At 56.9% G+C, this 21,659-nt stretch overlaps 1 protein-coding gene across 1 annotated transcript in view; it reads right to left on the bottom strand.

Moving 5' to 3' along the window:
- Positions 1-3,419: 3,419 nt before the first annotated feature.
- TWIST2 (twist family bHLH transcription factor 2) overlaps positions 3,420-21,659 on the bottom strand; it is a 50,330-nt gene continuing 32,090 nt past the window's right edge. Inside the window, exon 2 of the mRNA XM_057746213.1 lies at positions 3,420-4,103. The gene's annotated coding sequence lies outside the window, so the exon portion shown is untranslated. The remainder of the gene's footprint in view (positions 4,104-21,659) is intronic.

The following is a 21,659-nucleotide window of genomic DNA, read 5'->3' as shown; positions in this document are numbered from 1 at the left end:
CTTAACCCATAACAAACCTGAATGGCTTCCGTGGGGCACTGGTCCACGGCACAGCTGGTAGAATGAGAAACAGAGGTTTAGAGAGCGGAAGTGGGCAGCCGCTCCCTGCCAGGACCAGAAACAACGGCCCCCGTGCCGGACGCTTGCCGGGTGCCAGGAACCGCGCTGAGTGCCCACCCAGTCCTGACAACCCCCTGGGGGAAGCACTGCTGTACCCGGGCTGTCGCTGGGAAGACCGAGACCAAGACAGTTGGGGAGGAGAAGTTGGTGCCAGGGTGTGGGTATTTCTGCTTACTATTGGGGGATCTTTGTCTCTGTCCTTGACATCAGTTATCACTTCTTTGTCTTCTCATTTGGTCGCTTCCCCAGGAAGTCTTCCCGAGGCCCAGCCTGGCCTGGCCTCCCCTCTGTGCCCCCGTCGTCTCAGGGTAGACGTCCATCACATCCCCTGTGTGGGCACCCAGCTTAGCACCTGCCCCTGTCTCCAGATGTCCCTGTAATATGGGAGTCACCTCTTAATAAAGAAACCGCCTAATGCTGAGATAATCACAATCTTCACTGGTGTCCCGGGAAACGCACGGGGGTGGGGCAGGGCACACGTCTCAACAGCTGTCTCTCTGCAGCCACTTTCAACACCATCACTGCTGACTCCCTCACTCTCAGCCTGGAGCCCCCCTCCCTTCCCCACAGGCACCTCTGCCGTCCCGCATCCTCCAGCCCCACCTGTGTCTCCCCAGCCTCCCTGCCCTTGAGCCCCCACCACGACGTCCAGGTACTGAGGTAGTCAAGGCAAAGTCCTCCAGGCTGGGAAGGGAAGCTGAGAAGGCCCAGGGCTCGAGCTCTGCACGTTTCCAGGCCCCAGATACGGCAGAGAGCTTGACTGCTCTGCTAAGCTTGGGCCGCGGTGGGTCATGGAGTCGAGACGACCTGAGGTTCTCCACGTTGGGCCCTCCCAGCTCCCCTTCGGGGGGAAGGAGAGGAGCAGGTCACGGCCCTGATTCCCTGGGGCCACAGTCCGAGGTGGAGAACAGGTCAGTGAAAGGGATATTTAAGCAGATGGACCGGAGCTGAGGGTGAGGAAGTAAACTATGAACGGACTGTATCTGACACCCTAAGGTCAATGCAGACAATGTCCAGGTGAGTGTGTCAGGTGAGATACGAACGCTTGGCCACGTCGTCCCTGGGGGAGGAGCCTCAGATGCAAACGATGATCTTTACCTCCAGTCGAGGAGGAGCTAGTCCAGGCGGTGATTCCTTCCCCGAGACCTGAAGCAGCTGTGGGAGAATGAGAGGCCTCGGTGCCCTCACTGGGAGGTTTTTAGGTGGAACCAGAAACGTGAGGGTTTCATGCGGTGCCTTTCCCGTGACTTGTGTTTGGGTGCCCCCGGGAATGGTCACCTTGGCTTCGTCCGTCCCGGAGACCCAGAGGGACAAAGCTCCTGCCTTTCGGAAAACGCGCCCCGTGATGTCTGCGTTGCTGCTGCTTTCCATATTTTCATGGAAACTTTTTGGATGAGAGTTTTAAGGTCTATTAAGAAAATCTACCTGACGAGGTAGAGCGAGGGAGACATGTTTAGATGATACTCGAAGACAACACGATATGTGGAGAGCGGACGTAAAACCGCCGAGTAGCGGGTGCGGCCGTTCTCATGACAAGGCCTGGGCCCTGGAGGAAGCGGGGCTTCCTCTGAGCCGGTTTGTGTCTGGCTAGGGAAAGGGGATCGGGGCAAAGGGTAAGGCTTCCCGGGTCCTGAGATACGACCTGGGTTCTCTCCTTGGACTTGGCTTTGAGGTCCCCTGACCCTATGGGTACCCCTTGTCCCTTGCCCCCCACTGTGGTCACCCCTGGCCAAGCCCTCTGCCTTGGGCTTGGGTGTGGGAGACTCAGGACCTGGTCACCCCCAGTAGAGACCCAGGGGCTGGCCGCTCTGCAGGAAGACCTGGGCTCCAGCTCAGGGACGAGGGGGCGCGGATTTTGCCATTTGGAAATCAAGAAAGACGTTCTTTATGGCCACCCCATCTGTAAGTTCTAGGTGATATGATTTGGTGTTCTTTTAATCACGGCTTGGAGAGGGACCATGACCTTTGCAATCTGCAAAGGCCTCTGTAGGACCCTGTGGGACAGCACAGGATGTGGCCGGATTCTCACTGCCAAGACTGCAGCTGCCCGGCTCTGTCTTCCCAAGGTCTCAGCAAGGCGTCCAGGGGTGTGTGTGTGTGTGTGTGTGTGTGTGTGTGTTGTGTGCAGTGGCTGCTGGGGTCGTGCTGCAGGGACCAAATAGACGCACAGGACCCCTCCAGGTGGTGCCAGCCCCCAGGGATGCTGGCGTTGTGCCGAGGTCACTTGTAGGGACCATTTCGGTGATGGAAATTGAGGACAGACTGAATTTCAGAGCGCCTGCCCCTCTGCTGGGCCTGGGAGCAGGAGCAGGAGTGGAAAAAGAGGGTTCACAGATCACCACCACCCTACCAGAGACCCCCACTCTCCAACACCCTGTCTGGGAGCTGGGTGGGGTCTGTGGGCCTCTCATCCATGGACAGTCCGTGCACCAGGCCCAGGTATCAGCTGTGCCCCGGAGACATGCTTCTGGTCGTTCAAGGTGGGGACCCGGTGACTTACGGTTCCCCAGCTGGAAGCGCTTAACCTGGGAGCCACCTCCAATCCCCACTGATGCCCACGGACACGGAAAGGAGGCCAGCAGGTGGGGTGTGGGACTTGCTGCCTGACATGGAGATGTGTCTGCAGGTCTCCCTGCCCGCCTGGACCAGATCCCAGCCGGATTCTTCTTCTGGGGCCTTTCTGGGACTTGTGCTCTAGAGCTCCATTCTAACCTGCATGTACAGATACCACATCCTTAACCTGGCCCAGGGGTATATACAGGGCTATGGAGGGTGGGACAGTTGCCAGTGGAACTCTTGTTATTGGGGGACTGGACGTATGCAGAGCAGACTGTAACCCACTCAGAGACGTGTGAAGGAGGGCATGGATGTCATGTCTGAGGAGAGTAAGGAATTCCACCTGGGAAGGCTCTGCAGAGCTGGCACTGGCTAGCATGGACCTTGGACAGCTGGACTGGGACACAGGACGGGTGACTCTTGATCAAAAGAACAGGAAATGGTCTGGAGAGCATACCTCTAGCATCAGAGTCTGGGGGTTGGGTAGTACCTGAGAGGATGGGCACATAGAGGGGCTGAGGCCCACCTCACCTGCTTTCTCAGGCCTGGGTCTGTCAACACTCTCAACCACATTCGTGCTGGTAGTTTCTAGAAAGGTCTACAATCGTGTATATCACAAATGTCTCACATCCTTTCTGGTCCCCTTTAAAGTGCAGTGACAGTTATTTCTGAAACCCTCCCAACTTTCTCAGGCCCCTTCTCAGGCTGCAAAGTAGAGAAAGGAAGAGACGGAAGACCAGGGCTGCAAGGACATCTTTATTATTCTTGGGAGGGAGCAGTATACACGGCCACGTTGCAGTCACTGAGCTTGTTAAAAAATATCTCAATAAATAAAACAAATAAGCAACATATACACTGAAACAGAAAATTTTAAAAAAATGATTAGCTGAGCAAATCATGGAGAAAGAGAAAGGGGAGAGGTGAGAAGAATTCCAGGCTTACTTGAAACAATCATGCAGACGCTTGGGAGTGCAAAGGGAGCACGAGGTTCTTTTTCTGAGAGCCTTGGTCCAGTTTAAACAGAATTGTACAGGAAGGCATTTCTGGTTTATTTTTTAAAATATACACAAGAAAAGGCACTTAGAGGGAAGCACAAATCCAAAATCCTCGTAAATGTATTCCTGAATTTACTGATTTTCAGAAAGCATAAATCCCCGCCCCCTCAAAACATAAAAACAAAGAAATAAAACCCAGGCCTGGGTCTGTTCACACCCTCAAACAGTAGCGAGGATGGCAATGAAGGTGTCGCCTCTGCAGGGATCGTCTCGGGGAGGGGGGTCGCGCGGTCCGGGGTCTGCTGCTGTGCCCTTGTCTAGACGCTTCGCTGGAGCGCCGAGAGGGGTGGCTTCCTGGAGGTCGTGCGGCTTTCAGAAGTTACAGAGTCGGATGCACCCCAATTCCACTTCCGCTCAGCCCCGCGGGACGGTCTGGAAGACAAGGCAGAGGGAGGCTGAGAAGCTGCTGCATCCCCTGGTGTCCTGGGGGCCGCTCTCATCCAGGGTCCCCAGGTGGGACACGACAGGAGTGAGCCACTCTGACACACCTCCTCCCCATCTGCCCCGGTAGAAGCTGGGCAGGTGACCAGTCGTCGGGGCCACTGGGCACCTGAAGGCCGCTGCCCCAGGGACCCAGGCCAGGCCTGGAGCTCCCCCTCCTCCCTACCTCTGCCCCCTCCTGCTGCTCCCAGACCCCGAGGGCCGAATCTCCTGTCTCCTGCACCCACCAAAGCCTTGTCCCCAGAGGCGCCCCGCAGGCCAGCGCTGACCCTGTGGACGTGCCACCCCCCCCCCCCAAGCCGGGCTCCCATTGAGAAGAAAAGTCTCCCCTGGAAGGGGAAGGGGTGTCAGAGTGAGGTGGCTTTGGGGGCTTTGGGACAGCAGTGAGAGCAAAGCCGACGGTGGAGGGGCAGGAGGTGAGGACGCAGAGAAATGGGACAGAGCTTTCGAGGGAGGGATGATTTTCTAAACCTGTGCTTTTGAAATAACTATAGAGTCACAGACAGTTGCAAAGAAAAGTGTACAGGGAGGTCCTACACTCATCTCACCAGGTCTCGCCCACTGGTATCACCTTGCACCAGTCTAGCGAAGCATCACAACCAGAAGAAGGACCTCAGCAGAGTCCGAGGGCTTGTTCACACTTTGCTCGTGTGCATGTGTGTGTGTGTTCGCGCGCGTGTGTGTGTGTGTGTGTTCGCGTGTGTGTGTGTGGTCACGTGTGTGTGTATACACATCCAGTTCTGGGCAATTTCATCACCTGTGGATTCTGGAACCCTCCACCGCAATCAAGACACACACGTGTTGAATCTCCAGCCCCACGAAGCCCCCAGGGCTCACGTAATTGATCTGAAAAGCACACGTGGGTCTATCCAAACGTAGCTGCAGGGCCGGGCTTGTCCCCCAGCTTCCAGCCTCCGTCTCCGGGGGCTCCACCACCACCACCTCCCACACAACCTGGCTGGGGAGGCTCTAGGAGGCAATTCAACCGCCAAAGGCCCTGCTCCCCTAGAAACACCCCTGCCTTCCCCGTGGGGAGGTGTGGTTGGGAGCGAAGCTTGCTGCCGACAGGGAGGAGCAGGACCAAGTGATGCTGTGGGGCAGGGAGCACGTGCAGGGGGGACCCAGCGGGTGGGGCCCCCAGCACTCGGGGCCTCTCGTGCTGCCTCTGCGCCCACAGGCTTGCTGGAGAGAAGCCTGGAGCTGGGGCGTCCGACCACCGCCCTGCGGAGCGAGGGACGCGGCCACTGCAAGGCAGGTGGTGAGTGGCTGCCGTGGGGACGGCGGGAGGGGCCAGGGGATATCACTGCGTGTGAGCACCTGGCCGAGGACTCCGCACACGCTAGGAAGGTCCCCCACGCGGATGCGGAAGGTCCTGGGGGTGAGGACGGTGGGCCCACCCCTCACTCCAAGGTGGCAGCTCACGGCCAGGGCAGCGGCTGGCCTGTCGCCTGCGGCTCTGGGGCCACGGACGGCTGACCGCCCAGTCCTGCAGGACCCAGTGCTGAGGCACGCCCAGACGGCTTGCAGCCAGTCCTCAATTTACGGCATCATCCTTCCCAGGAGACCCTGAACTGTGTTTGGGATGTTTCAAGCCTAGCCTGTGAGCCCCTTGGCTCCCGTCTCCCCTGGGGTCTTAAGTGCCTACCCCAGGGCCTGACGCGCACAGCGCCCGCGTCCACGTCTGGTGAGCAAGCACAAAGAACCAGACAGCCTTCAGAACCCACCGGAGGCCGGGCCATCTGTCAAGAAGCCCTTGGGAGCCCTCGCTGTGCCGGGAGCCATGCTGGCACTGGGGGGGGGGGGCGGCGGACGGATGGCATGAGGACGGGCCCCCACGCTCCAGGTGCACAGTGGGGGCGGCCGCCACTGCCTCCCGGCTGTGGACCTAAGTGCTGAGACAAGGCCGGCTGGAGTCTGCAACAAGGGCTTAAGGAGGGAGGTGGGAAGCAGGAAGGGCTTCACTAAGGAGGAGGCTGTGCGGTAGGTGCCCCCCACCACGAGGAACTCCCAGCGGGGGACGGGATCAAGGAGAGGCACCCACGTCCTGGGGCCAGGCTGTGTAAAGGCACAGAAACGCAGCAGGGTGATGTGTTTTTTGATAGAGTGATGGGTGATGTCCTCGGTGGTGTGTGAGTGTGTGTGTGTAAGTGTGAGTGTGTGTGTGTAAGTGTGAGTGTGTGACCTGATGGCACTCGGCAGTGATCAGCAAGAGGTACGTCCTTCGACCTCCTGTGTCCCCAGCTCCAACCCCGTGGAACCCTGAGCTCCACACTAAAGCCCAGCTGCTCAGAGAGCTCTAGAAACCTGTACTGCATCAAGACAAAGCCCCGCAAGAGCGAAGACACATTTTTCCTGAAACTCCAGTGCAGGGAAACACACACGCACTTCTTTTTGTTCCAAGTTCAGAGCACTCCAAATATGTAAGCCTTTTTAAGTGGTCCTGGGCAGAAAGTCAAAGGCTGCTCTCTCTCGGAGAATGTGGTTGTAATTAGATAATTAATAAGGGGGGCACCTAGAGAAAGCTAAATGGAAGCCTTCCTCAGTGGGAGGAAATAATTACAACAGTTTTTGATATATGAGCTGCGCCTGTCCTCCAAGGGGAAATAGAGCATCATCCGTGGAAAGCCAGGAACAGCAGGGCCGCCCCTGGGGGCGCAGGTTTCAGGGTTTGCTCCACATGCCCTGGGGCCCAGGGCTCGGGCAGGGGCAAGCGACAGCTTCATTAGTCTTCTCGACTGAGGGCCTCCGGGCCCGGCCCCCTTGATGTCACCCTGACCCCAACTGTGTCTGCTGACATGGGCTGCGTTCTCAGCCACAAATGTAAAACATCTGGGGCCCTGACTGCCTCCCGCGTGTGAGCGCCACCTGAAACCCTGTGCGTGTGTCCTGTACACGGTTCACTCTGCATCTGTCTTCCGGGCCAAGAAGGGGCGCAGGCGGAGAGGCCAGGCAGCGGCTGGACTGAAAGGGTGGCCGTCCTCCTCTCTCGCTCACACCGGACCATCGGGCACTGAGAGGCAGCAGAGGGTCTTACTGGAATCTGTACCCCTAGGGCCTGACACAGGGAGGGACACATCAACAAAGTTCTCCACAAAGTGAGGCAGGGGTGGGCTTAAGGGGTAAGCATTTGTTTTAAGGCCTTCCATTCATTCACTGATTCACCCCCCACCCATCCATCCACCCACCATCCTTCCATCTATCTGTCCACCCTTCTTTCCTTCCTCCTTCCCTCTACTCTCCCTCCCTCCCTGCTTCCTTTCTTTCTGCAACCAGAAGCGAAGGGACAAAATACCTTGGCCTTGGTTGGGCTGCCAAAAAAAAAGCAGGGTAAGGGATAAGGGTGAAGGGAGATGTGCAGGGTGGAGAGAGATTGCACAAGTGCACAAGCGAAATCTCTCCTAGTCAGATACCGCACACGCGCACACACACTTAAGACTCTGCCAGTGGAAACTAGAGGGCAGAAGGGGAGGATCAAGAGGCCAGGAACTGCTCACAGAAGCCCAGGGTGTGGCCATGGTGCACAGCACAGAGCAGACGTCCAGGGCATTGCACTGGCTCTCACTGCCCCCTCAGCATGAAAAGTGGAGGCATCTTCGCCTCCACGGGACCCTGACATTGCCCAGCTCACTCGAAGGGGCTCCCCCCGCCAGGCTGCCCCCGCTGCCCCCTGCTGCTCCCCTCCTCCCACTCACTATGCCCAAAACCAAGACCCTCCCCCTGCGGGGAGGTGCCGGGGGAGATGAGAAGTAATGCACCCAGTGGTGGAGACGCTCACAGTTGCCACCTACCCTGGTGCGTCTTGCCCATTCTGTACCGGCCAGCCACCCTCCCTCTGGGCATCTGTCCAGCACTGTCCTTCAACGGGGCCCTCTGTCCCCTCGCCAAGCCTGCACACGGCCTCCTGACCGTTTAAACACATCTCCCAAGAGTGGTTTGGAGGGACAGAACCAACTTCGTATCATCAACAAAACGTACAACAAATACGAATAGAAAACAAATGATGATTCACATCTGGCCACTGAGGACCACAGTGGGGAAATCGCCACGCTGAGCACCACACAAACGGCCCAGTGAATGGGGATCCAACTTTCAAAACAGTGGAATTTATCATCTGGGGAGAAGCCAGAGGAGTGTGTGCAGATAAAATAAGGATAGTCTGCTTTGAAAGAGAAGGATCAACCAGGAAACAGGAGAAGAGCTCTTGGAAATCACAAAAAAAATAGAAGCAGGATTTGGGCGGGGGAGGGGGCTGCACTGCAGGGCTTGTGGGATCCTAGTTCCCTGACCAGGGATTGAACCCGGGCCCTTGGTAGTGAAAGCCTGGAGTCCTAACCACTGGACCGCCAGGGAATTCCCAGAATTAGAAATTGTTTTAAATAATAGAAGCAAGATAGCAGACACTGATGAAAAACCATTAATAAATTGGAGACTGACTCATGGAGTCTCCCAGCATCTGAGCAAAAAACAAGGTATGTAGAAAGGAGGGAGCAGATGCGGTCACAGACGAGATACAGAGGGAAGAGTTCCCACGATCAAAAAAGATGGAGGGTTTCAGATGAAAAGGAATGCCCAGTTCTGGAAAGAAAACCCAACAAGACAGGAAACTGAGCCACACTGCAAAGGAAGTTCTGGATCCTAAGAGTAGAGAAAACCTCTTGCCGGTTTCCAGACACAAAAAGAAACAGAGAAGAACCAGACTAGGGTGACTCTCCCGTGCTCATACCACCTGCTAACTAACAAGTATGGAGAAGCTCGGCGTCCCCAGAGCTCTGTTCCCCAAGAAGCCACGGACCCCAAGGAGGCATTTAGGACCTCAGGAAATGCACCTCTCAGGTGCCGCTTCTGGGAATCACTACTAGGAGAAGTCTTCCCTCTGGATGACAGTAGCCTGGGCTCTGTCTCTGCGGGCCTGCCAACAAATGGTCTAATATTCCAACCCCCCATCCCCCCACCCCCGACCCCTCCGCACGGCAAACCAGACAAACAGGTAAGACGCTCATGGTCCACGCTCCCAAGAGGGCAGGGCGCTGCTTCCTCCCCAGCTGGGTCCCTAGGGTCTGCAGCAGTGCCCGGTGTACACACCGTAGGTGCTCCGTCAATCCCTGCTGAAAGAGGGACTACAATGAGGGGGTCGGCAGAGGGCAGAGGTCACGGTCCCCCAGGTGGGAGGCCCCAGGCTCCGGGCAGCACTCTCCTCCCTGCGTCTCGCACTCAGACTCCCGTGCATCCTCAGCTTCTGCTGCTCAGGACCAGCAGCAGCAGCAGGGCACAGGAGCCTGTGAGAAGTGCAGGCGGCGGGCCTTGCCCCGAGCCGAGGAGTCAGCACCCGCACTCTGGCAAACCCCCCCGCTCGTCCGAGATGCTCCTTGAGCAGGAAGAAGTGGGCGAGCGGGCCCAGCCTGTGCCACCCGCATCCCTGTTCCGCAGGGCTGTCAGGGACAGGCCCCTGGGGAGCCTGAGAGGGGTCACCCACCCAGCTGGACGGGCCTTCTTCTCCCCTCTGGGTAAGGGCTGTGAACAGACCGCGGGGCACCGGGTGCAGGCAGGCGCCGGATGCCTCCCTGCCCGGTGCTGGCCCGGCCGGGATGGGCAGAACCAGCGGGCAGCCAGAACAAAGCACGTTCCCCCAGAGCCGCTTGCCCCAAGGCTGCCTCTTCGACAAATGTTTGTCCAGGACCGGAGGAAAGAGGGGCTTTGCTTTCACTGGACAGAATGGGAAGCCGCATCTTCTGGCGGTGAGTTCCAATCAGGCCTGGATAACAGGAAAGCGGTCAGGCTGTACACAGGACCCCCTCTTAGGGAGCAGGTGCCAGGCTCACCTGGGCGATCGGAGAGGCAGGCGTCCATCCGCCCCTGCACATGGGGGGCTCTCTGTGGTACAGAGGCAGGGTGTCCTCCCCGTGCAGGCCCCGGCCTCCCTGTGGCCTCTGGGCAGCTCTCCTGCCTGTGGGCCGGCCCCGAAGCCGAGAGGGGTGGAAGGGTAGAGAACTGGCAATGCCAAACAAAAAAAACAGACGCCATCCCAAGACTCTTTGCGAATCCACTTTTAAAACCTAGAAAGACAGGAGGGATCTCTGAGCCATCCTCCAGCAGGTGGAAATTAACTGCGATTGATTTTCAAAGGAGAAGCTTAAGGACGCATTCCTATGGGATGATGGTGGGGCCAAGGAGGCACGGACAAAAGGCAAACTCTGTTTCCTCTCCCAGCAAATGTAAGTCAGAAAGCACTGGGCTTGCAAGATTGTTGCGTTTTCACGCCGTGCCGCCTCGCTCCCTACCCAGGTCCCCGCACTGCTCCTGCGGGGCCCCTTTAAGGGGCTGTAAGTGGTCCCTGAACCAAGCAGCGGCTGTTAGAGTCAGGACACCCTGGTCTCTTTGCAGGACCCCTGGGCCCTTTGTCAAAGAGGGGGACAGAGGCCACGGCTACGGGAGTCTCATTAGGCCGGCGAGCGGCAAGGAGGCGGCACATGGGGTCAGAGTTAAGGCCCAGAGCTTCTCTGCTGGGGCCGGCCCATACCCTCTGGACAGTCCTGCTTTCCTGGGAATGGCTGGGTGGGCAGGATCCCACCTCCCCACCCCACCCATCCCCGGGCACCATAAAGCTCCTAGGACCCCCAGCGGGTGCAGGGGCTTCTGTTGCCCTGCAGGGATGCCCGAGGGCTGGGCTCGGCTCTGCTGGGACCTCAAAGATTCTAGGACCTGCGCATTCAGCTTGAGTGTGACCTTCAGGACCGCTGCTCGGACACTGGCACAGGCTGTGGCTTCCAGAGGGACCGTGCTGTCTGTGCTGGGGCCACCGATGGCCCCTGTGCGCTCTGTCCCCTCTCTGTGTCCCAGACAAGCCCCCTGCTTGCAGATGCCAGCTGCCCGGAGCCCCTGCCCTGCTCAGCGTCTGACGTCAGTGGGAGGGTGCGGGGGCGAGGACAGGCGGCCCCTGTCTCCCAGCTCCGTGATGCAGGCGTCTGACGCCAGCCAGCCCACCGTGCATGAGAAAGAGGAGTCCCCTTTGGAATGACCCCATTTGCCATGCCAGGACTTTCTATGGCTCCCTGGTGGCTTGCAGGGAAGCTATTGGCCTTGCTCCTTCAGAAAACCGAGAACTTCACGTCCACTTAGAAGTGGGGCTAGCACACTCTCTCTCTCTCCCTTTCTCTCCCCCTCCCCCCACCCCCTTCTTGGGCTTGGCTTCAGTGACTCAGGCTGACTATGTCTGGAGTGGCCTGTCTGCCAAGGGGAAGTCCCTGAGAACAGGCTGGGGAGGGGGCGAGCTTTGCCTCTAAGTGCCCTGGCAGGTCCCTCCTACTTGGTACCTCCCAGTCTCACGCCTGCAGAGACCCACCCTGCAGAGCCCACCCCCAGCAGCCCAAGGCTCCCAAGGGCCAGCCCTGCTCAGTTCCTGGGGGAGCTGTGGCAGGAAGGCCCAGGGTCCCCACGGACCCATCCTTTGTGCTACCCCATGCAGCCTGCCTTGGAGGGAGGCCTCCCATTTCTTCTCCATGAGTCACAAGATGCTGCAAAAGGTCCTCCCACGTTTCAGAGACAGTGAGGGCGAGCCGTCCCGAGTAACCAGACGAGGAGGACGCAGCCTCTTCCTGGTCCATGGGCCTCCAAGCCCAGGAGCTACTTTAGCTGGTGAATTATGATTTCTCCAGATGTCACTACACTCAACTTCCAAAGAAACTCACGACAGGAAGAGGGTGGAAGACAGTCACCCTGCAGGCGCCCCACTTCAGGCTGGAGGTGCAGGAAGCCCCTTTGGAGCTGGGCTACCCAGTGGTGTCATTTCAGAGATAAGGAGATGGGGGCCTGGGGTTGCGGGCGACTTATCCCAAGTCATCGGGCAGGTGCAGAATCACCAGCAGAACCCAGGTCAGCTAAGTTCTGGGCCGGAAGTCCCTCCTCCCTACCGCCAGCTTCATTCCCACCAACCACATACTTCGCTCGGGTCCAAAGCGGGGGGCACTGACTTAATAAATGTGTCTGCATGTTTCACAAATGAGTATCTGAAGATACAAGGCTCCCGGTGACAGCAGCATCCGCTCGAGAGGATGTCAGCTGAAGGTGTTCCGACGTCAGGAATCCTGGCAGGTGTGTGTGTGTCATGAGGAGGAGGACCTGGTCCCTGTTCTCAACCAGTTCACAGTTCACGTGGCACAGACAGCAAAATAATTACAACAAAAACATAATGTGTTCTAACGAAAGTATGATACAGGTACGTACAAACCTGCAATTATTTCACTTTAAAATACAAGTATATATTATGCATATAAGTGACGACAGCAAAATTTAATAAATATTATCACAAAAGTATTAAAAAGGCACATCATGAAAGCACAGGGAAGGCAACGACTACGCTTCCAGGGCTTCGGGGAGGTGATCACAGAATCAGGGGTCTTCAAGGAGTCGGGTCCCGGGCGGGAAGCCGGAAGGGCCTCGAGGGCAGAGGCGAGGGCGGACGGGCACGCGCGAGGCGGGCCGGCGGAGGTGAGGCTCGGGGGTCACGGTAAAGGCGACGCGGGGGGCCGAGACTGGCAGGGCCCGCACGGCGCGGTGCCCGGGGCTCTCCCCAGGAGGCGCGGGGCGGCTCGGCTGTGGCCCAGGAGGAGGGGCCGAGGGCCCGGGAGGGAGGGGCCGAGGGCCGAGGAGGAGGGGCTGAGGGCCGGGGAGGGAGGGGCCGAGGGCCGGGGAGGGAGGGGCCGAGGGCCGAGGAGGAGGGGCCGAGGGCCGGGGAGGAGGGGCCGAGGGCCGGGGAGGGGGGGCCGAGGGCCGGGGAGGAGGGGCCGAGGGCCGGGGAGGGGGGGCCGAGGGCCGGGGAGGGGGGGCCGAGGGCCCGGGAGGAAGGGGTCGAGGGCCCGGGAGGGAGCGGCCGAGCCGGGGCGGGGGCGGCGTCGCCGCGCTGGCCGCCCGTCAGGGGGGAGCGGTGGCCGCGGGCCCCGTTCGGGCAACGGGCGGGCTCGCCACCCCGGCGGCGACGCGCGGGGCACCGGGGCACGAAGGGCGACGTCCGCCGGCCGGGCGAGAGCGGGCTCGGGCTCGCGAGCCGAACGCCCCCCGAGGGGAGGCGGGCGCCCGGCCCGCGGGGGTCTGGACCCAGGCCTCGGCCCCCAGCCCCCAGCCCCTGCGGGGATGGACGCGGGCGCCGGCCCTCGGGGCCACGCGCGCGGGCGGGGAGGCGGGGCCGTCAGCGCCCCCTGCGGGCGGGAGGACCGCGCCGCAGGGGAGCGCGAGGACCGGCGCCCCGCCGTCGGGGGTGCGCGGGGGTCCGCAGGGGACCTCGGGGAGGGCGGGCCCAGCCCAATGGGGATCGCGCTGGCCGGGGGCGGTCTCCTGCGCGTCTGGAGGGCGGTGAGCGTGCCAGCCGCTGGCTTCCTATGCGGCATCTGACCTCGCTTCCACATCTTCAGCATGAACACACCCAGGCCTGGAGGGGCCGCAGACGGCGGGGGTCACCGAGCAGAGAGGCAAGAGCTGGGGACGGAACCCGGGCTCCCTCTGTCTGCAGAGCGTGCCACCCCGTCTCATTCCGGGGCGCGCACCCTGGAAAATGCGAAAGAACACTTCCGACCAACGGCGAAAAGCGGAGGATGGAAAACTGTTTCCAGAAACACATCGGTGGGGGGGATGGCCTCTCCCTGACTACTGCCAGCTCTCAGTTCCCAAATTAATCTCAGGAAAGTAAGCAATTTTTAAAATGCAAAATGGTTTACAGAAATATCTGCACCTAAATCTATTTTTGCAACCACGCAGAAAACAATCTGCTGCTTTCAAAATCTTACGCGCTCAGGCGCGCACATCCAGGAGAATGCGAAGCCCTTACGAGGGGTTTCACTAAGAATCCTACTATGACCCAGCCTCTGGGAGCCCTGATTTTGGCACACTCCTGAGATGTGTGATTGACTTGGACAAACCAACAGCACACAGGGGGCCCTGGCGGGGGGATGTCCTCCTAGGCACAGGGATAGCCCAGCTTTCTGGGCTAACCCACCCTTTCGGCAAGGCCTTTTGCTTCCCGAGCTTTGGATGCAGTTACTTTTAGCCCATTCCTATTCTCAAACCTTAGCACCGCCTGAATAAAAGTCATCTCTGCTGGGAAACATACTTAGAAACTGACCAGCCCACACTCAAGTGTGGAAGGCCCTCAGGGGTTCGGGTAAAATCAGCTCATGGAAGCAGGAGCGGGTGAGTGAGCAACCCTAGGCGGGACCGGCCGCGTGGCGGTGAGCGGTCAGGGCCGAGGCGGGAAAGCGCGTACCCTCCTGGTGGGGGCCAGGCCCCGGGCTCTCAAGGAAAGGGGTGCGTGCTGGCTGCAGGGTGGGTTCCACAGGGCCCAGTCAACGCCCACCATGCGGCGAAATAAAACTGAATGTGTGTGTTTGACAGCCCATGAGAGCGAACAGGGACGAGGAGTGAATGGACCCGCCACTTAGTGGGTAAATGGCGGAGGGAAGGACACGTGGTCCATGAGCAAGCCCGGCGGTTAAATGTCACCTCTCGCATTTGCATTAATACAGCTCGTCCTGCACAGCCCAGTTCCCTGCCCCCGGTGGTCCCTAACTCCACCAAAAGACATCCGATGGGCCCACAGGACAGGTGCTCGGGTGTCTCAGGGCAAACGCGGAGACGCTCGGAGTTTCCGGCCCGGCCACACCTCCCAGGCAGCTCCCGGCCCCAGCGAGAGGGTGACCACCCGCCCTCCGCCCCCAGCCTGAGGCTCCCGCTTTCTCCCCGGGCCTCCACGGGCTGCTCATGACCGTGGCCTCTGGCTAGTGGGTGAAGCCAACACCCTCACTCCTTCACCCGGTTAACCTGCCAGGGGAGGGACATCTGATGGACACTCCTACTACCCCCGGGTCATCCCACAGCTGACCTCAGACACCTGGGTGCCCTCAAGCCTCAAGGGCAGGGGACACAGAAACAGCAGTCAAGTTCACGCCAGCAAACCCCAAGGTAAGTCTTTGAAGAATCCTGTACAGACACTCCGGCTCCTGGCAGCAAGGGAGTGGGGTCCTGGGGGCATTAACAGGGGGCTCTGCTGTCAGCCAGGGGTCCCAGCCCTCCGGATAAGGTCAGGGTTACCCTGCTGATCTTCAAAGCACCCGGAGTTGCTGTCACCTCTGGAAAATGCGTTAGATATTTTCTCCAAAAAAAAGACATCAACCACTCTCCTTCTAACAAAGAGCTGTAATTCCCAACAATTCATTTTTGAGATTCAAACTTCTAAAAATCTCACAACACACAAATCTAAGAGCTCCTCTGTCTGAACTGAACCTAGAAGGACCTGGAAGTATGGGTGATACACTCTTTTTCTTTTAATTGAAGTATAGCTGATTTACAATGTTATGTTAATTTCAGGTGTACAGCAAAGTGATTCAGTTATACACAGATAACATTCATTCTTTTTCAGATTCTTTTCCCATATAGGTTATTAGAAGATATTGAATACAGTTCCCTGTGCTATACTGTAGGTCCTTGTTTATCTATCTTACTATATACTAGTTTGTATCTGTTAATCCCAAACTCCTAATTTATTCCTCCCCTGCCTTTCCCGTTTGGTAACCATAAGTTTGTTTTCCATGTCTGTGAGTCTTTCTGTTTTGTAAATAAGTTCACTTGTATCATTTTTTTTAGATTCCATATATAAGTGATATATAATATTTGTCTTTCTCTGCCTGACTGACTTCACTTAGTATGAAATTCATATTAACCTACTGGTGACCCTGGGGACTGAGCGGTCCAGTCTGGGAAGGGAAGGGCAGGTCTTGGGGGACGGGTACTTGCGGGGGCCTGTTGGCCTTGGCTTCCACGCGAGAGTTCATGGTCACGCCCTCGTCCCAGACGGCGCTTCGCCCCCAGAGCCAAGGAAAGAGATACAGAAATATGTTCGTTATTGCTCAATTTTAAAAAATTTGATTTTCCTGGAGTGAAATCCCACATTTATAAATTATAGCAGGCTCAAATAAATCTTACGGAATGTATTGTGTTTTCAAAATATTTTTGAATAGGAAAAAAGAAAACCCTGAATTATTCTGTATTTTCCTACACAGCGTGTCTCCACAGAAAATGGCATGAATGAGAAGTAACCGCTTGTGTATATGCATTTCTGGAAGCAGACCTCAGTGGGACACCACGTCCTAGATCGCGTGGACACAATGTGTCCCCTTTTTTACAGGCTTTGTGGAACTGCTGGCTCTTCGGAACCTCCCCCTAAGCTGAGGGTTGTTGAAGCAAAGCATTTGAGAGCAAACAAAACCTCTCCCTGGATGCTTGGACGGGGGAGCGCTGACCTCTGCCCAGGGGGTGTGGCCACAGGGATGTCCTGCAAAGACGGGGTGCCCAGCATCTGAGGGCCTGCAGCCTGGTCCTGTGTCCCTGGTGCCGTCTATAGAATGGAATGGCCTACCTGCCCCCGGTGAGTGAGCACCTGGCACATAACAGGTGCTCGCTTTGTGCTGAGACATCTGTGGGGGCATTACACACGAGGCCCCTGGCGTCCGAGGGACGGAATCCTGCTCCGTGTCGCACGTACTGGCTGCCCTGAGGTTTGAGATGACTACACTGCAGGCTGAGCGGCCCAATAGCCTGATTTTATGGTATAAATACAAAGTGTTTTCTCTGAAATGCAGCCACCCAGCAACTCACATCTATCACACACACAGCGTGCGTGCAGCTCTGCTCTAGACCCGGCAGGCGGGGTGGACGGGGCGGAGCAGGGCCGAGGAGCGCCAAGGCCTTTGGTACCTAGGCAGTAGGTGTACTTGTGTGGACACATCAAATTCCATAAACATGTGTGTATATGCATCATACATACCCCCCCCCCCCCCACATATACGAATACCACTTACAGACACACAACACCACACTCTAAGCAGGGTCACCTCTGTCCCAAGTCTGCTCCAGTCATTACCTACTGAATTCACGCTGTGGGGGGAGAGATTACGCGCTCACGTTGTTCCTAACGGCCCATCACACAGAAGTCGGCGTGAATTCGGGGCAGAGTTCAATCAGATGCCGCTACTCTCCTGGGCGTGACCTCCGTGTGGCTCCTCTGCTGAGTCCAGGAGCCCTGGGACAGCCGAGCGCCGGGGAGCAGACGGAGAAGGGACATCTCTGCACCCTGGAACCTGCCCAGGGAGGACACAGGACTCCTTCTTCTTAAAGGGACACTCTCCATCACTCAGCTGCCAAGACTTCCTGTCTCTTCCTTTCTGGAAGAATCAGCCCGACAGTCACCCGTGAATCACAGACGCCCGTGTGGCAAGCAGAGCCATGTGCTTTCCCAAACATTCCCCTGTATTTTTTCATTGATTGTAACAATACTGCTGATTTTGGAAGCCGGACACGACTACGTTTATTAGAAAGATAGCAGAGCTGAGACCCAGAGACGGGATGAGACCTTGGCGTTACGATCAGAGCAGAATAGCTGGACTTCCCGAATGTCTGCGATCACATTTCCGACCATATCAAAGGCTACTGCTCCTTAAGCAGGAGTCGCTTGCATAGTCTGCCCACTTTAAATGCAATTATTTACCCTTTGGACTCCAGCTTAACATCCTATAGTAATTTCTTTTGCCGAGACAGACCCATGAACATGGAGAGCAGTGTCGATGTCAGTGTTTATAAAAGAATTCAGCCTCTACTTTAAATCTTAGATCCAACAATCCACCTTCCCTTCTAGAATCTCTTTAATCAAGCTTTGTCAATAAATAGATGTAATGCAGATGTTCTGTGTAGTTTTAAAGCATTCAGGTTGAAGCCACTTTAAAATAAAACACTAGCCTGCAAGCACGTACAGAGGAGGAAAGTTAACAGACAGAAAAAAGCTTTAACAAAACCCGAAATGGAGGCAGGACGCTGAAAGTCAGCAAATACACCTTGAACCGAAGGTAAAAATTTGAATAACGCTTAGGGAAAGCGCAGAACACCCAAAACGCTTTCAACATCTAACAGGAGTTACTTCAAGGAAATCTGGGGCATAGAGACCCACATTTGGTAAACAAATAAATGAAGCCATGGTTACACTCTGAAAAAGGTTTATGATTTGTTAAAAACTTCAGTGAAAAGTACCTTTAGAAATTGAGCTTCCCCCCAGATGAATCTGAAATGACTTAGTTTAGACGGTCTTCCCAAGCACACACCCATTTCACAGCAACGCGGGAGGGCCCCGTGTTATCAGACTGTCTCCCCTCTCGCCACAGGGCTGGTCCAGAGGGACGAGGTCCCGCCTCTCCTGGGGTGACGCGCGGTCCTTGCTCTGCTCTCCCTCCTCATCCAAGCCGGAGACGGAGGCGCCACGTGGTCACTCAGGACGCAGGCTGGCAGAGTCGCCACCGTCTTGTAGCTGCACCGTTGGGGCCACGGGGCCTTCCAGCCACTCGGGCAGCAGAAGACAGACGCGCGCGTCCCCCACTTCCTCCTGGAGAGGCTGCTGCTACTTCCTGCTGAAGCTCACTGGCTGGCACCGGTCACACGGCCCTGCCCGACCACAGGGAGGGGGGGGGCAGGGCCAAGATTTGCGGTGCCCCTGAGTCTGCCCCAAGGGCCAAGGCAAGGTTTTGAAGCAAAGGCTTGTCCAAAACACAAAACATAATTTGTAGACGGTCACTTGTGAAACCGTCTGCTCGTCTGATTCCACTACTTTCTCCAAACATGGGCATCAGAGTTCTGATGAAGGTTCACAGGTAGCAGAATCGCGGCCGGGGAAGCTCGGTATTTTGGGGGGAAAGGTGTAGACAGCTGGACACTGAATGAATGTGTGAAAGAACGTAACGTTTAAAAAATACTCATTAAGATCCGCTGTAGCGGGAAGAAGGGGATTTGGGGATATATGTATAAATACAGCTGATTCACTTTGTTGTACAGCAGAAACTGGCACAACAGTGTAAAGCAATTATACTCCAATAAACAGCTAAAAAAAAAGATCAGCCATAAGGGCAGAACACCAAGCTGAACACAGTGACATGAATCCGCCTTACTTTGGTAACACAGGGTCTCACTCTCTAACTCACACCCTGTTTTATTTAGATGACGTGGTGGCTGGAAGAGAGGTGAGGTGGGTTATTACTGGGTTTCGCGGTGCCACCTGTGCTGTCCTCTCCTCCCTCCAGGTGATGGGCCACCTGGTTCTCAGGATGGTGGCAGGTGTCCTTGGTGTGAAGCTCCCACCGGGACTGGGACCTCAGGATGCTCGTGGTGGTGGAGGGGGCCGCAGGGCTGCTGCTCGATGCCCGGGGGTTTTGTGAAGGGTCCTCGCTGAGCTCGGAAGAAAGCTCCACGGGGCTAGAGTGGGCTGGCCTTTCACTGAAGTCCTCTTGGCATCTGGAGGGTCATACTCGTCCAAGTCTGTTCTTGCACACTGCTAACTCGTTTATTCCAAATTTCATCTTTCAGGGCTGCCTGGACAAATGCCTCTCCCTCTGTTTCCCACTGTCACCTTGGTCACTTCACTTCCACCAGGACCAAGAGGTGTGGCTGGGAAGCTCACTCGGAACCACCCGCACAAGGAGGCTTCTCTTGCCACTGGGGCAGTGTGCCGGAGACAGGGGTCCCACTGACCAGACCCACACCTCTTCTGCCTCCTTTGCCTCGCCTCCCAGCCCACTCACCCTGGGCATCGCTCAGAACTGCACACAAAATGGCAGTCTGGGTGCCTTACACACACCCAACATCCCCCTGGCTCCAGAAAGCAGCCTAAAAGTTGGCTGTCTTGCATTCTTTTTATTTATTTATTTATTTATTTATTGGCTGCTTTGGGTCTTCCTTGCTGTGTACGTGGGCTTTCTCTAGTTGCAGTGAGCGGTGGCTGTTCTTCATTGTGGTGCGCAGGCTTCTCATCTTGGTGGCTTCTCTTGTGGAGCATGGGCTCTAGGCACATGGGCTTCAGTAGCTGTGGCTCACAGGCTGTAGAGCGCAGGCTCAGTAGTTGTGGCGCACGGGGCTTAGTTGCTCCGCGGCATGTGGGATCTTCCCGGACCAAGGATTGAACCCGTGTCCCCTGCATTGACAGGCGGATTCTTAAGCACTGCGCCACCAGGGAAGCCCCTCTCACATTCTGAGGAGGTGAACTCAGGGCTGGATGAGGGATTACCGTGTACACTGTGCTCACTTCAAAGCACCAGCAACCCTACGGCATCTTCTGGGAAGGAATTTGGATTCTCCCTCATACCTAGTACTGTGGACTAGAGAAGCATAAATGAACACTTTTTAGCAAAGCAAAAGGAGGTGGAAAGGAATCACTTTCCCCCAAGTACCGTTTAGCTTGAGTTTCAGGAATTTTAATTGTTGAGTTGAAGACATAATTAACACTAAGTAAGGCTGTGACCTTGGATATTTAAAGGGGTTCAGGGGTTAATGCCATCTCACTAGCAGCTGGGGACTCAGATCCCAGAAGAGGGTCTAGGCAGGCGGGAGAGCATGGGAGCTGTGCTGTCGGTCTTTAGAATGAAGTTCACGACACCGTTTACATCTTAGCGGGAAAACCATCAGCTTTTCTAAGTTAAGATTGCAAATTAAAATTACAAACATACTTAAACACGTAAAAACCACCTTGGTTCCCTTTAGGAAATGACCCTACCGTGTTCAGGAATACCCCCTCCGCCTCCCCAGGGCTGCACTGGGCATTTACGATCTGCTTTATAGGATTCTCGGGGATCTCGATGGTGAACTCGTATCATCATCCTCAAGGTCATCAAACGCAATCTCACCTGCTGACTGGCGCCAACCCCACGGGGCAGAGGGAAGGTACAGTGGCCAGACCCAGACGTCCCCTGCTGGGCTGTGGGCTGACACAGCAGACACTGAAGAGCCATAGAGGCAGAGTCGTAAATAAAATTCCTGGGTCAGATGTGCACAGTAAACCCATGAGAGGCCAGCTTTTCATCTCCTGCCACTTTGCCTGGACTAAATAAAACTGGCCAAACCAGGCAGCATGTTTCAGGGCCTTGGCTGGGCACCGCGTGGGCACTGGGAGGGAGGTCGGGAAGAGTGAACCACGCCCAGAGGAAGGGACCCTGCAGCCCCACGGACAGCCCGATAGCAAGGCGGGGGCTCTGAGGGCCAGGCAGCAAGGACCCGGTGCAGGAGGTGGCCCAGCTTTCCCGTCTCCCCTGTTTGGGAGGCTCTGAGCACTGAAGGCACGAGAAGCCGACCCCAAAGTGCTCCGAGCATCTCAGGGATGTGTCTTCAAGTGTACTCTACACTGTCATGTCTTCTTCCACGGACAAAACCCAACGGGTGACCCCTTGGCCCCTCCACCTCCTTATCCACGCTGCCCGGGAGAGATGGAGTGGTGTGACGGGTGGGTTTGGGAGGGGAAGCTGGGTGCTCAGCGCAGGCCCTGCAGGAGCTGGCGGCAGGGAGGGCAGCGTCCCAGCCACCCTCCAGCAGCAGCCCCGACACCCAGGCTCTGCAGGGGAGGCTCACCTTGGTCCAGCTCTGCTGGACCCTGGGACCCTTCATCATAGCTGTCATCTGTAAAATGGGGGCACAGCC

The sequence above is a fragment of the Hippopotamus amphibius genome, chromosome 8 (genome assembly GCF_030028045.1).
Source record: "Hippopotamus amphibius kiboko isolate mHipAmp2 chromosome 8, mHipAmp2.hap2, whole genome shotgun sequence".
NCBI lineage: Eukaryota > Metazoa > Chordata > Mammalia > Artiodactyla > Hippopotamidae > Hippopotamus > Hippopotamus amphibius.
Note: the sequence above shows the minus strand (reverse complement) of the source record. Positions and strands in the feature narration are given on the sequence as shown.